Here is a 15,727-nt window from a genome sequence, read left to right on the forward strand (position 1 = left end):
AGGTATTAAACAAGGCTAAACCTACATTTGATCATCTAAGGGTGTTTGGTTGTGTTTGTTATGTGTTGCGACCAGGTGAACTACGAGACAAACTCGATGCCAAGAGTGTTAAGAGCATGTTTATCGGCTACTCCACAACACAAAAGGGCTATAAGTGCTATGATCCGGAGACAAGGAGAGTTCTCATATCTCGTGATGTCAAGTTTGTGGAGACAAAAGGATTCTATGACGAGCCAAACTGGGATGAACTACGTAACCTATCAACCACCACATCGGATCGGACGCGGAACCTACGTGTCATCCTTGAGCGGCTAGGCATTGAAAACGATAGGGCCGCCAATGATCCTGCCGAGCCAACTGAACCTTCTGTCCCATCTACTGATCCTGTTCCTGTCGAGCCAAATGCACCAGAAACATCTATGGAAGATCATGGTACTGCGGACTCCGGACACGGACACGGACACGGACACGGACACGGACACGGACACGGACATGGACACGGACACGGACACGGACACGGTCACGGTACCATGGACACGGACACAAACACGGACACGGACACAGTACTGTTCACGGAACCGGAAGTTCTAGTCAGTGCTGAGTCCGATGCTGGGCCTATCGTTCCTCTCCGACGAAGTCAGCGCATCAAGTTTCACCCCAACAACTGGACGAACACTCGAGTGTACTACAACAACATGGCCGTCGCGCACCCGATTCAGGCCGTATGTTCTCTAGCACATTTCCCTATGGACCATCAAGTCTTTCTTGGCCAACTTGACAAGAATTGGGTTCCCCAAACGTACGATGAGGCTAAAGACCATCAAGTATGGCGTGACGCGGTACATGCGGAGACAACGGCCATGGAGAACAATCATACATGGGATGAATCTGACTTACCAAAAGGGAAGAAGGCCGTCACTTCACGGTGGATTTTTACCATTAAGTATAGGAGTGACGGGGAGATAGAACGCCATAAGGCCCGCCTTGTCGCCCGCGGGTTCACGCAAACGTACGGGGAGGATTATCTTGATACGTTTGCTCCGGTGGCCAAACTTCACACGGTTCGAGTTGTTCTCTCATTGGCCACTAACTTGGACTGGGAACTCTGGCAAATGGACGTCAAGAATGCGTTCTTACAAGGCGAGCTTGAAGATGAAGTTTACATGCGACCACCACCCGGCTTAGAAGACACCATCGGTCCGGGAAAAGTCTTTAAACTCAACAAGGCTATTTATGGCCTGAAACAGTCACCAAGAGCATGGTACCACAAACTAAGCACCACATTACTTGGGAAAGGCTTCCACAAATCAGAGGCTGATCATACCCTCTTCACACTATCAAGTGACAAAGGTATTGTAGTCATTCTAGTATATGTTGATGATATCATCATAACTGGAAGTGACAAGGTAGGCATTAAAGATACTAAAGACTTTCTTAAATCGGTCTTTGACATTAAGGATCTTGGAGAACTTAAGTATTTTCTTGGGATAGAAGTATATAGGTCTAATGAGGGTTTATTCTTATCACAAAGAAAGTATGCTCTTGATCTTTTAAGTGAAACAGGAAAATTAGGATCAAAAGCGGTGCTCACACCCCTTGAAGAGAACTACAAGGCCGGAGGACAGGGGGAGCTGGATACGGCTCCGTTCAAGGACGTTAGCCTCTACCGGCGCCTAGTAGGTAAGCTTATCTACTTAACCATCACACGACCTGATATTTGCTTTGCTGTGAACCAGGCTAGCCAGCATATGAAGAACCCAACGCTTCACCATTGGAACATGGTGACAAGAATCCTCAAGTACATCAAAGGCTCGCCGGGACAAGGTATTTGGATGGGGCGCAACAAGGACACCGAACTAGTAGGCTATTGCGATGCTGACTATGCTGGAGATCGAGAAGACCGCCGCTCAACTACAGGCTACTGCACGTTCCTTGGTGGTAACTTGGTCACTTGGAAGAGTAAGAAGCAAAAGGTCGTATCACTTTCAAGTGCGGAGTCCGAATACAGAGCCATGAGGAAACTAACAACGGAACTGATGTGGTTGAAGGCTCTCCTCAAGGATCTTGGAATTGAATCAACAAAGCCTATCACAATGCATTGTGATAATGAAGCCGCTATCCATATAGCAACCAATTCAGTGTTTCATGAGAGAACCAAACATATTGAAGTGGATTGCCATAAAGTTCGAGAACAAATCAAGCTTGGTGTCGTCCTACCGTGTCATACCGAAAGCAAAGATCAACTAGCTGACATTCTCACCAAAGCAGCAAGTCCACAAGTGTGTGAACACATTCACTCGAAGCTCGGCCTCATAGACCTCACTCGGCCGTAAGATTCCATCTCGGCACCTACACTCTTTTTCCCTTGTGTATAGTTTTTCCCAAGAGGTTTTCTATACTCAGGTTTTTAATGAGGTGGGTGCCCATTTGTTCAAGCTTGATCAATGGCCTTAGTCAAGCTTGAGGGGGAGTATGAAATGGCACATCACCGTCCGTACGGTCGTACGGACGTCCGTACAACCAACGGAGTGGGCCGTCCGTACAACCAACGAATGTCAAGTCCGGTCCATCAATAAGAGCCTCCAACGGTCATAAGAATTCGAGAACCTTCCCCATGTGAGCCGTTGGACGAGTTGCGCAAGTGGAGAGTCAAAGGGAGATCACATGTTTAGTTAAGGAGATGTCACTATCTCCATTTGTAATTGTGTATAGTATCTTAGGAGAATATTCTTTTGTATATGGCTATAATAAGGTTGTAACTATGTTCTAAATGAAGTAAGAAGAGAAAATATCTCTTTCTCCAATTCTCTCCATGCGCCTACTCTCTTCCCTTCTCTATCCGATCTCTATTCTTAGTTACTCTCAAATCTCTCTAATTTAAAACTTACATAGACACCACTTTTACCCATTTTCCCCAAAACAGGCTAAAACCGAGAAAACATTGATTCGAAGCAGTAAACTGATTTGTTACTGTTTCTAGGGTCAGAATGTGTGACAACCCAATGCATTTGACTAATTGTAAGAGTTTGGGATGAATTTGGAGTGTTTAGATAACACTTAAACCCATTTTATCCCAAAATAGGCTTAAACCGAGAAAACAGGCTAAAACCGAGAGAAACATTGATTTGAAGCAGTAAAAAACTATGTTACTCTTTCTAGGGTCAAAATATGTAACAATCCAATGCATTTGACTAATTATAAGAGTTCGGCTTGAATTTGGAGTGTTTAAACAACACTTAATCCTGTTTTTATCCCAAACAGGCTAAAACCAAGAAAACAGGCAAAAACCTAGAGAAAACATAGATTTGAAGCACTAAACAGCTATGTTACTCTTTCTAGGGTCAAAATATGTAACAATACAATGAATTTTACTAATTATAAGAGTTTGGGTTGTATTTGGAGTGTTTAGACACCACATTTACCCATTTTTTGCCCAAAACAGGCTAAAACTGAGAAAACATTGATTCAAAGCTGTAAATTGATTAGTTACTGTTTCTAGGGTCAGAATGTGTGACAACCCAATGCATTTGACTAATTGTAAGATTTCGGGATGAATTTGGAGTGTTTAAACAACAATTAAACCCATTTTATCCCAAAATAGGCTTAAACCGAGAAAACAGGCTAAAACCGAGAGAAACATTGATTTGAAGCAGTAAACAAATATGTTACTCTTTCTAGGGTCAAAATATGTAACAATCCAATGCATTTGATTAATTGTAAGAGTTCGGGTTGAATTTGGAGTGTTTAGACAACACTTAAACCCGTTTTATCCCAAACAGGCTAAAACCAAGAAAACAGGCTAAAACCGAGAGAAAAAATAGATTTGAAGCAGTAAACAGCTATGTTACTCTTTCTAGGGTCAAAATATGTAACAATACAATGAATTTTACTAATTATAAGAGTTTGGGTTGTATTTGGAGTGTTTAGACACCACATTTACCCATTTTTTGCCCAAAACAGGCTAAAACGGAGAAAACATTGATTCGAAGCTGTAAATTGATTAGTTACTGTTTCTAGGGTCAGAATGTGTGACAACCCAATGCATTTTACTAATTGTAAGATTTCGGGATGAATTTGGAGTGTTTAAACAACACTTAAACCCATTTTATCCCAAAATAGGCTTAAACCGAGAAAACAGGCTAAAACCGAGAGAAACATTGATTTGAAGCAGTAAACAACTATGTTACTCTTTCTAGGGTCAAAATATGTAACAATCGAATGCATTTGACTAATTATAAGAGTTCGGCTTGAATTTGGAGTGTTTAAACAACACTTAACCCTGTTTTTATCCCAAACAGGCTAAAACCAAGAAAACAGGCAAAAACCTAGAGAAAACATAGATTTGAAGCAATAAAGAGCTATGTTACTCTTTCTAGGGTCATAATATGTAACAATACAATGAATTTTACTAATTATAAGAGTTTGGGTTGTATTTGGAGTGTTTAGACACCACATTTACCCATTTTTTGCCCAAAACATACTAAAACTGAGAAAACAGGCTAAAACCGAGAGAAAACATATATTCGACGCACTAAATTGCTTTGTTACTCTTTCTAGGGTCAAAATATGTAACAATACAATGCATTTTACTAATTACAAGAGTTTGGGTTGAATTTGGAGTGTTTAGACACCACTTTTACCCATTTTCCCCAAAACAGGCTAAAACCGAGAAAACATTGATTCGAAGCAGTAAACTGATTAGTTACTGTTTCTTGGGTCAGAATGTGTGACAACCCAATGCATTTTACTAATTGTAAGATTTCGGGATGAATTTGGAGTGTTTAAACAACACTTAAACCCATTTTATCCCAAAATAGGCTTAAACCGAGAAAACAGGCTAAAACCGAGAGAAACATTGATTTGAAGCAGTAAACAACTATGTTACTCTTTCTAGGGTCAAAATATGTAACAACCCAATGCATTTGACTAATTATAAGAGTGCAGGTTGAATTTGGAGTGTTTAGACAACACCTAAACCCGTTTTATCCCAAACAGGCTAAAACCAAGAAAACAGGCTACAACCGAGAGAAAACATAGATTTGAAGCAGTAAACAGCTATGTTACTCTTTCTAGGGTCAAAATATGTAACAATACAATGCATTTTACTAATTATAAGAGTTTGGGTTGAATTTGGAGTGTTTAGACACCACTTTTACCCATTTTCCCCAAAACAGGCTAAAACCAAGAAAACATTGATTCGAAGCAGTAAACTGATTTGTTACTGTTTCTAGGGTCAGAATGTGTGACAACCCAATGCATTTGAATTATTGTAAGAGTTTCGGATGAATTTGGGGTGTTTAAACAACACTTAAACCCATTTTATCCCAAAATAGGCTTAAACCGAGAAAACAGGCCAAAACCGAGAGAAACATTGATTTGAAGCAGTAAACAACTATGTTACTCTTTCTAGGGTCAAAATATGTAACAATCCAATGCATTTGACTAATTATAAGAGTTCAGGTTGAATTTGGAGTGTTTAAACAACACTTAACCCTGTTTTTATCCCAAACAGGCTAAAACCAAGAAAACAGGCAAAAACCTAGAGAAAAAATAGATTTGAAGCAATAAACAGCTATGTTACTCTTTCTAGGGTCAAAATATGTAACAATACAATGAATTTTACTAATTATAAGAGTTTGGGTTGTATTTGGAGTGTTTAGACACCACATTTACCCATTTTTTGCCCAAAACAGGCTAAAACTGAGAAAACAGGCTAAAACCGAGAGAAAACATATATTCGACGCAGTAAATTGCTTTGTTACTCTTTCTAGGGTCAAAATATGTAACAATACAATGCATTTTACTAATTATAAGTGTTTGGGTTGAATTTGGAGTGTTTAGACAACACTTAAACCTGTTTTAATCCAAAACAGGCTAAAACCGAGAAAACAGGCTAAAACCGAGAGAAAACATATATTCGACGCAGTAAATTGCTTTGTTACTCTTTCTAGGGTCAAAATATGTAACAATACAATAAATTTTACTAATTATAAGAGTTTGGGTTGTATTTGGAGTGTTTAGACACCACATTTACCCATTTTTTGCCCAAAACAGGCTAAAACTGAGAAAACATTGATTCGAAGCTGTAAATTGATTAGTTACTGTTTCTAGGGTCAGAATGTGTGACAACCCAATGCATTTTACTAATTGTAAGATTTCGGGATGAATTTGGAGTGTTTAAACAACACTTAAACCCATTTTATCCCAAAATAGGCTTAAACCGAGAAAACAGGCTAAAACCGAGAGAAACATTGATTTGAAGCAGTAAACAACTATGTTACTCTTTCTAGGGTCAAAATATGTAACAATCCAATGCATTTGACTAATTATAAGAGTTCGGGTTGAATTTGGAGTGTTTAGACAACACCTAAACCCGTTTTATCCCAAACAGGCTAAAACCAAGAAAACAGGCTAAAACCGAGAGAAAACATAGATTTGAAGCAGTAAACAGCTATGCTACTCTTTCTAGGGTCAAAATATGTAACAATACAATGCATTTTACTAATTATATGAGTTAGGGTTGAATTTGGAGTGTTTAGACACCACTTTTACCCATTTTCCCCAAAACAGGCTAAAACCGAGAAAACATTGATTTGAAGCAGTAAACTAATTTGTTACTGTTTCTAGGGTCAGAATGTGTGACAACCCAATGCATTTGACTAATTGTAAGAGTTTGGGATGAATTTGGAGTGTTTAGATAACACTTAAACCCATTTTATCCCAAAATAGGCTTAAACCGAGAAAACAGGCTAAAACCGAGAGAAACATTGATTTGAAGCAGTAAAAAACTATGTTACTCTTTCTAGGGTCAAAATATGTAGCAATCCAATGCATTTGACTAATTATAAGAGTTCGGCTTGAATTTGGAGTGTTTAAACAACACTTAACCCTGTTTTTATCCCAAACAGGCTAAAACCAAGAAAACAGGCAAAAACCTAGAGAAAACATAGATTTGAAGCAATAAACAGCTATGTTACTCTTTCTAGGGTCAAAATATGTAACAATACAATGAATTTTACTAATTATAAGAGTTTGGGTTGTATTTGGAGTGTTTAGACACCACATTTACCCATTTTTTGCCCAAAACAGGCTAAAACTGAGAAAACATTGATTCAAAGCTGTAAATTGATTAGTTACTGTTTCTAGGGTCAGAATGTGTGACAACCCAATGCATTTGACTAATTGTAAGATTTCGGGATGAATTTGGAGTGTTTAAACAACAATTAAACCCATTTTATCCCAAAATAGGCTTAAACCGAGAAAACAGGCTAAAACCGAGAGAAACATTGATTTGAAGCAGTAAACAAATATGTTACTCTTTCTAGGGTCAAAATATGTAACAATCCAATGCATTTGACTAATTATAAGAGTTCGGGTTGAATTTGGAGTGTTTAGACAACACTTAAACCCGTTTTATCCCAAACAGGCTAAAACCAAGAAAACAGGCTAAAATCGAGAGAAAAAAAAGATTTGAAGCAGTAAACAGCTATGTTACTCTTTCTAGGGTCAAAATATGTAACAATACAATGAATTTTACTAATTATAAGAGTTTGGGTTGTATTTGGAGTGTTTAGACACCACATTTACCCATTTTTTGCCCAAAACAGGCTAAAACGGAGAAAACATTGATTCGAAGCTGTAAATTGATTAGTTACTGTTTCTAGGGTCAGAATGTGTGACAACCCAATGCATTTTACTAATTGTAAGATTTCGGGATGAATTTGGAGTGTTTAAACAACACTTAAACCCATTTTATCCCAAAATAGGCTTAAACCGAGAAAACAGGCTAAAACCGAGAGAAACATTGATTTGAAGCAGTAAACAACTATGTTACTCTTTCTAGGGTCAAAATATGTAACAATCGAATGCATTTGACTAATTATAAGAGTTCGGCTTGAATTTGGAGTGTTTAAACAACACTTAACCCTGTTTTTATCCCAAACAGGCTAAAACCAAGAAAACAGGCAAAAACCTAGAGAAAACATAGATTTGAAGCAATAAACAGCTATGTTACTCTTTCTAGGGTCATAATATGTAACAATACAATGAATTTTACTAATTATAAGAGTTTGGGTTGTATTTGGAGTGTTTAGACACCACATTTACCCATTTTTTGCCCAAAACATACTAAAACTGAGAAAACAGGCTAAAACCGAGAGAAAACATATATTCTATTAGAATGTACCAAGGAGGAGAGAGGAGAGGCCGGTAAGGCCGAGCCTTGGAAGAAGAGAAGAAAGGCCGGAAAGGCCATGTAAAGGCCGGTCAGGCCATGTACCGTGTCCGGTACCATGTACCGTGTCCGTGAACGGACCCATGTCCGGTGAGCGGCCAGGTAGGCCGTGAACACCAGGAAGAGAAGGCCCATGAAGATGCCCGTCCGTACAGGTCCGTCCGTACAGGCCCGTCCGTACAGGCCCGTCCGTACGGTCTCGGCCTGTTACGTCCGTACGGCCTGCGCTTGGTCCAAGGGGCCTCACAAGAGAAAGGCCGAGTTTGAGAGAAGGAAAACAAGGCCTTACAAGAGAGAGAGGCCCATGGGAAGAAGAGAAGAAAAGAGAGGCCAATGGGAAGAAGAAGAAGGGAAAAGCGCACAAGGAAGGAAGGGAAGGAAGAATCACGTGGCCTTTGGTTGGTGAAGGAAGGAGCTGTCCCTTTCACCATTGTCTTGCCCAAGAGAAGACCACTTTATGTCCCTATCTCCCTTCTTCTCTCTCTAACGGTCATATAACATTTTGTACTCATATATTACATTGTATACACTCTCATATGCAACAACACAACAACAATATTGAATAAAAGAAGAGAAACGATTTTTCCTCTCTCTACCTTGTGTTCTTGTTCATGTCACCAATGTAGAGAGATTAGGGTAAACGATTTAGGGGCTGCCCTTAAGGCAGCCTATTCTCTTCTCAAATCCACCTAAAATCTTCCTTATTTACTGTTTTATATAGCCTAGATTACTGATTCTTAATCCTCTTTCTCCTAAGTACACAAACTTGAGTGTTGTGATACTAGAAGAGGATAAGTCTCAAACTAGGCTGTTTGTTCCTCATAGATCCGATTTATATCTAGTATTTGGGGTCTATTGAGGTTGTTTGTGGGGAGTTCATCACAAGTTGATGTCCTCTCCTTCCCCCTTGAGAATGAGCTAGTTTGTTGTGGGTATAAGGAGATTCAATCCTTGGGAGTTGTCTCTCCTTTGTCAAGAGCCATCTCTCTTGAAATCCCAACATATTCGACGCACTAAATTGCTTTGTTACTCTTTCTAGGGTCAAAATATGTAACAATACAATGCATTTTACTAATTACAAGATTTTGGGTTGAATTTGGAGTGTTTAGAAACCACTTTTACCCATTTTCCCCAAAACAGGCTAAAACCGAGAAAACATTGATTCGAAGCAGTAAACTGATTAGTTACTGTTTCTTGGGTCAGAATGTGTGACAACCCAATGCATTTTACTAATTGTAAGATTTCGGGATGAATTTGGAGTGTTTAAACAACACTTAAACCCATTTTATCCCAAAATAGGCTTAAACCGAGAAAACAGGCTAAAACCGAGAGAAACATTGATTTGAAGCAGTAAACAACTATGTTACTCTTTCTAGGGTCAAAATATGTAACAATCCAATGCATTTGACTAATCATAAGAGTTCGGGTTGAATTTGGAGTGTTTAGACAACACCTAAACCCGTTTTATCCCAAACAGGCTAAAACCAAGAAAACAGGCTAAAACCGAGAGAAAACATAGATTTGAAGCAGTAAACAGCTATGCTACTCTTTCTAGGGTCAAAATATGTAACAATACAATGCATTTTACTAATTATATGAGTTAGGGTTGAATTTGGAGTGTTTAGACACCACTTTTACCCATTTTCCCCAAAACAGGCTAAAACCAAGAAAACATTGATTCGAAGCAGTAAACTGATTTGTTACTTTTTCTAGGGTCAGAATGTGTGACAACCCAATGCATTTGAATTATTGTAAGAGTTTCGGATGAATTTGGGGTGTTTAAACAACACTTAAACCTATTTTATCCCAAAATAGGCTTAAACCGAGAAAACAGGCCAAAACCGAGAGAAACATTGATTTGAAGCAGTAAACAACTATGTTACTCTTTCTAGGGTCAAAATATGTAACAATCCAATGCATTTGACTAATTATAAGAGTTCAGGTTGAATTTGGAGTGTTTAAACAACACTTAACCCTGTTTTTATCCCAAACAGGCTAAAACCAAGAAAACTGGCAAAAACCTAGAGAAAAAATAGATTTGAAGCAATAAACAGCTATGTTACTCTTTCTAGGGTCAAAATATGTAACAATACAATGAATTTTACTAATTATAAGAGTTTGGGTTGTATTTGGAGTGTTTAGACACCACATTTACCCATTTTTTGCCCAAAACAGGCTAAAACTGAGAAAACAGGCTAAAACCGAGAGAAAACATATATTCGACGCAGTAAATTGCTTTGTTACTCTTTCTAGGGTCAAAATATGTAACAATACAATGCATTTTACTAATTATAAGTGTTTGGGTTGAATTTGGAGTGTTTAGACAACACTTAAACCTGTTTTAATCCAAAACAGGCTAAAACCGAGAAAACAGGCTAAAACCGAGAGAAAACATATATTCGACGCAGTAAATTGCTTTGTTACTCTTTCTAGGGTCAAAATATGTAACAATACAATAAATTTTACTAATTATAAGAGTTTGGGTTGTATTTGGAGTGTTTAGACACCACATTTACCCATTTTTTGCCCAAAACAGGCTAAAACTGAGAAAACATTGATTCGAAGCTGTAAATTGATTAGTTACTGTTTCTAGGGTCAGAATGTGTGACAACCCAATGCATTTTACTAATTGTAAGATTTCGGGATGAATTTGGAGTGTTTAAACAACACTTAAACCCATTTTATCCCAAAATAGGCTTAAACTGAGAAAACAGGCTAAAACCGAGAGAAACATTGATTTGAAGCAGTAAACAACTATGTTACTCTTTCTAGGGTCAAAATATGTAACAATCCAATGCATTTGACTAATTATAAGAGTTCGGGTTGAATTTGGAGTGTTTAGACAACACTTAACCCTGTTTTTATCCCAAACAGGCTAAAACCAAGAAAACAGGCAAAAACCTAGAGAAAACATAGATTTGAAGCAATAAACAGCTATGTTACTCTTTCTAGGGTCAAAATATGTAACAATACAATGAATTTTACTAATTATAAGAGTTTGGGTTGTATTTGGAGTGTTTAGACACCACATTTACCCATTTTTTGCCCAAAACAGGCTAAAACTGAGAAAACATTGATTCAAAGCTGTAAATTGATTAGTTACTGTTTCTAGGGTCAGAATGTGTGACAACCCAATGCATTTGACTAATTGTAAGATTTCGGGATGAATTTGGAGTGTTTAAACAACAATTAAACCCATTTTATCCCAAAATAGGCTTAAACCGAGAAAACAGGCTAAAACCGAGAGAAACATTGATTTGAAGCAGTAAACAAATATGTTACTCTTTCTAGGGTCAAAATATGTAACAATCCAATGCATTTGACTAATTATAAGAGTTCGGGTTGAATTTGGAGTGTTTAGACAACACTTAAACCCGTTTTATCCCAAACAGGCTAAAACCAAGAAAACAGGCTAAAACCTAGAGAAAAAATAGATTTGAAGCAATAAACAGCTATGTTACTCTTTCTAGGGTCAAAATATGTAACAATACAATGAATTTTACTAATTATAAGAGTTTGGGTTGTATTTGGAGTGTTTAGACACCACATTTACCCATTTTTTGCCCAAAACAGGCTAAAACTGAGAAAACAGGCTAAAACCGAGAGAAAACATATATTCGACGCAGTAAATTGCTTTGTTACTCTTTCTAGGGTCAAAATATGTAACAATACAATGCATTTTACTAATTATAAGTGTTTGGGTTGAATTTGGAGTGTTTAGACAACACTTAAACCTGTTTTAATCCAAAACAGGCTAAAACCAAGAAAACAGGCTAAAATCGAGAGAAAAAATAGATTTGAAGCAGTAAACAGCTATGTTACTCTTTCTAGGGTCAAAATATGTAACAATACAATGAATTTTACTAATTATAAGAGTTTGGGTTGTATTTGGAGTGTTTAGACACCACATTTACCCATTTTTTGCCCAAAACAGGCTAAAACGGAGAAAACATTGATTCGAAGCTGTAAATTGATTAGTTACTGTTTCTAGGGTCAGAATGTGTGACAACCCAATGCATTTTACTAATTGTAAGATTTCGGGATGAATTTGGAGTGTTTAAACAACACTTAAACCCATTTTATCCCAAAATAGGCTTAAACCGAGAAAACAGGCTAAAACCGAGAGAAACATTGATTTGAAGCAGTAAACAACTATGTTACTCTTTCTAGGGTCAAAATATGTAACAATCGAATGCATTTGACTAATTATAAGAGTTCGGCTTGAATTTGGAGTGTTTAAACAACACTTAACCCTGTTTTTATCCCAAACAGGCTAAAACCAAGAAAACAGGCAAAAACCTAGAGAAAACATAGATTTGAAGCAATAAACAGCTATGTTACTCTTTCTAGGGTCATAATATGTAACAATACAATGAATTTTACTAATTATAAGAGTTTGGGTTGTATTTGGAGTGTTTAGACACCACATTTACCCATTTTTTGCCCAAAACATACTAAAACTGAGAAAACAGGCTAAAACCGAGAGAAAACATATATTCGACGCACTAAATTGCTTTGTTACTCTTTCTAGGGTCAAAATATGTAACAATACAATGCATTTTACTAATTACAAGATTTTGGGTTGAATTTGGAGTGTTTAGAAACCACTTTTACCCATTTTCCCCAAAACAGGCTAAAACCGAGAAAACATTGATTCGAAGCAGTAAACTGATTAGTTACTGTTTTTTGGGTCAGAATGTGTGACAACCCAATGCATTTTACTAATTGTAAGATTTCGGGATGAATTTGGAGTGTTTAAACAACACTTAAACCCATTTTATCCCAAAATAGGCTTAAACCGAGAAAACAGGCTAAAACCGAGAGAAACATTGATTTGAAGCAGTAAACAACTATGTTACTCTTTCTAGGGTCAAAATATGTAACAATCCAATGCATTTGACTAATTATAAGAGTGCAGGTTGAATTTGGAGTGTTTAGACAACACCTAAACCCGTTTTATCCCAAACAGGCTAAAACCAAGAAAACAGGCTACAACCGAGAGAAAACATAGATTTGAAGCAGTAAACAGCTATGTTACTCTTTCTAGGGTCAAAATATGTAACAATACAATGCATTTTACTAATTATAAGAGTTTGGGTTGAATTTGGAGTGTTTAGACACCACTTTTACCCATTTTCCCCAAAACAGGCTAAAACCAAGAAAACATTGATTCGAAGCAGTAAACTGATTTGTTACTGTTTCTAGGGTCAGAATGTGTGACAACCCAATGCATTTGACTAATTGTAAGAGTTTCGGATGAATTTAGGGTGTTTAAACAACACTTAAACCCATTTTATCCCAAAATAGGCTTAAACCGAGAAAACAGGCCAAAACCGAGAGAAACATTGATTTGAAGCAGTAAACAACTATGTTACTCTTTCTAGGGTCAAAATATGTAACAATCCAATGCATTTGACTAATTATAAGAGTTCAGTTTGAATTTGGAGTGTTTAAACAACACTTAACCCTGTTTTTATCCCAAACAGGCTAAAACCAAGAAAACAGGCAAAAACCTAGAGAAAAAATAGATTTGAAGCAATAAACAGCTATTTTACTCTTTCTAGGGTCAAAATATGTAACAATACAATGAATTTTACTAATTATAAGAGTTTGGGTTGTATTTGGAGTGTTTAGACACCACATTTACCCATTTTTTGCCCAAAACAGGCTAAAACTGAGAAAACAGGCTAAAACCGAGAGAAAACATATATTCGACGCAGTAAATTGCTTTGTTACTCTTTCTAGGGTCAAAATATGTAACAATACAATGCATTTTACTAATTATAAGAGTTTGGGTTGAATTTGGAGTGTTTAGACAACACTTAAACCTGTTTTAATCCAAAACAGGCTAAAACCGAGAAAACAGGCTAAAACCGAGAGAAAACATATATTCGATGCAGTAAATTGCTTTGTTACTCTTTCTAGGGTCAAAATATGTAACAATACAATAAATTTTACTAATTATAAGAGTTTGGGTTGTATTTGGAGTGTTTAGACACCACATTTACCCATTTTTTGCCCAAAACAGGCTAAAACTGAGAAAACATTGATTCGAAGCTGTAAATTGATTAGTTACTGTTTCTAGGGTCAGAATGTGTGACAACCCAATGCATTTGACTAATTGTAAGATTTCGGGATGAATTTGGAGTGTTTAAACAACAATTAAACCCATTTTATCCCAGAATAGGCTTAAACCGAGAAAACAGGCTAAAACCGAGAGAAACATTGATTTGAAGCAGTAAACAACTATTTTACTCTTCCTAGGGTCAAAATATGTAACAATCCAATGCATATGACTAATTATAAGAGTTCGGGTTGAATTTGGTGTTTAGACAACACTTAAACCCGTTTTATCCCAAACAGGCTAAAACCAAGAAAACAGGCTAAAACCGAGAGAAAAAATAGATTTGAAGCGGTAAACAGCTTTGTTATTCTTTTTAGGGTCAAAATATGTAACAATACAATGAATTTTACTAATTATAAGAGTTTGGGTTGTATTTGGAGTGTTTAGACACCACATTTACCCATTTTTTGCCCAAAACAGGCTAAAACTGAGAAAACATTGATTCGAAGCTGTAAATTGATTAGTTACTGTTTCTAGGGTTAGAATGTGTGACAACCCAATGCATTTTACTAATTGTAAGATTTTGGGATGAATTTTGAGTGTTTAAACAACACTTAAACCCATTTTATCCCAAAATAGGCTTAAACCGAGAAAACAGGCTAAAACCGAGAGGAACATTGATTTGAAGCAGTAAACAACTATGTTACTCTTTCTAGGGTCAAAATATGTAACAATCCAATGCATTTGACTAATTATAAGAGTTCGGGTTGAATTTGGAGTGTTTAGACAACACCTAAACCCGTTTTATCCCAAACAGGCTAAAACCAAGAAAACAGGCTAAAACCGAGAGAAAACATAGATTTGAAGCAGTAAACAGCTATGTTACTCTTTCTAGGGTCAAAATATGTAACAATACAATGAATTTTACTAATTATAAGAGTTTGGGTTGTATTTGGAGTGTTTAGACACCACATTTACCCATTTTTTGCCCAAAACAGGCTAAAACTGAGAAAACATTGATTCGAAGCTGTAAATTGATTAGTTACTGTTTCTAGGGTCAGAATGTGTGACAACCCAATGCATTTTACTAATTTTAAGATTTCGTGATGAATTTGGAGTGTTTAAACAACACTTAAACCCATTTTATCCCAAAATAAGCTTAAACCGAGAAAATAGGCTAAAACCGAGAGAAACATTGATTTGAAGCAGTAAAAAACTATGTTACTCTTTCTAGGGTCAAAATATGTAACAATCCAATGCATTTGACTAATTATAAGAGTTCGGCTTGAATTTGGAGTGTTTAAACAACACTTAACCCTGTTTTTATCCCAAACAGGCTAAAACCAAGAAAACAGGCAAAAACCTAGAGAAAACATAGATTTGAAGCAATAAACAGCTATGTAACTCTTTCTAGGGTCATAATATGTATC

Source organism: Camelina sativa, chromosome 1 (genome assembly GCF_030686135.1).
Source record: "Camelina sativa cultivar CO46 ecotype springtype chromosome 1, ASM3068613v1".
In the NCBI taxonomy this organism is placed as follows: Eukaryota; Viridiplantae; Streptophyta; class Magnoliopsida; order Brassicales; family Brassicaceae; genus Camelina; species Camelina sativa.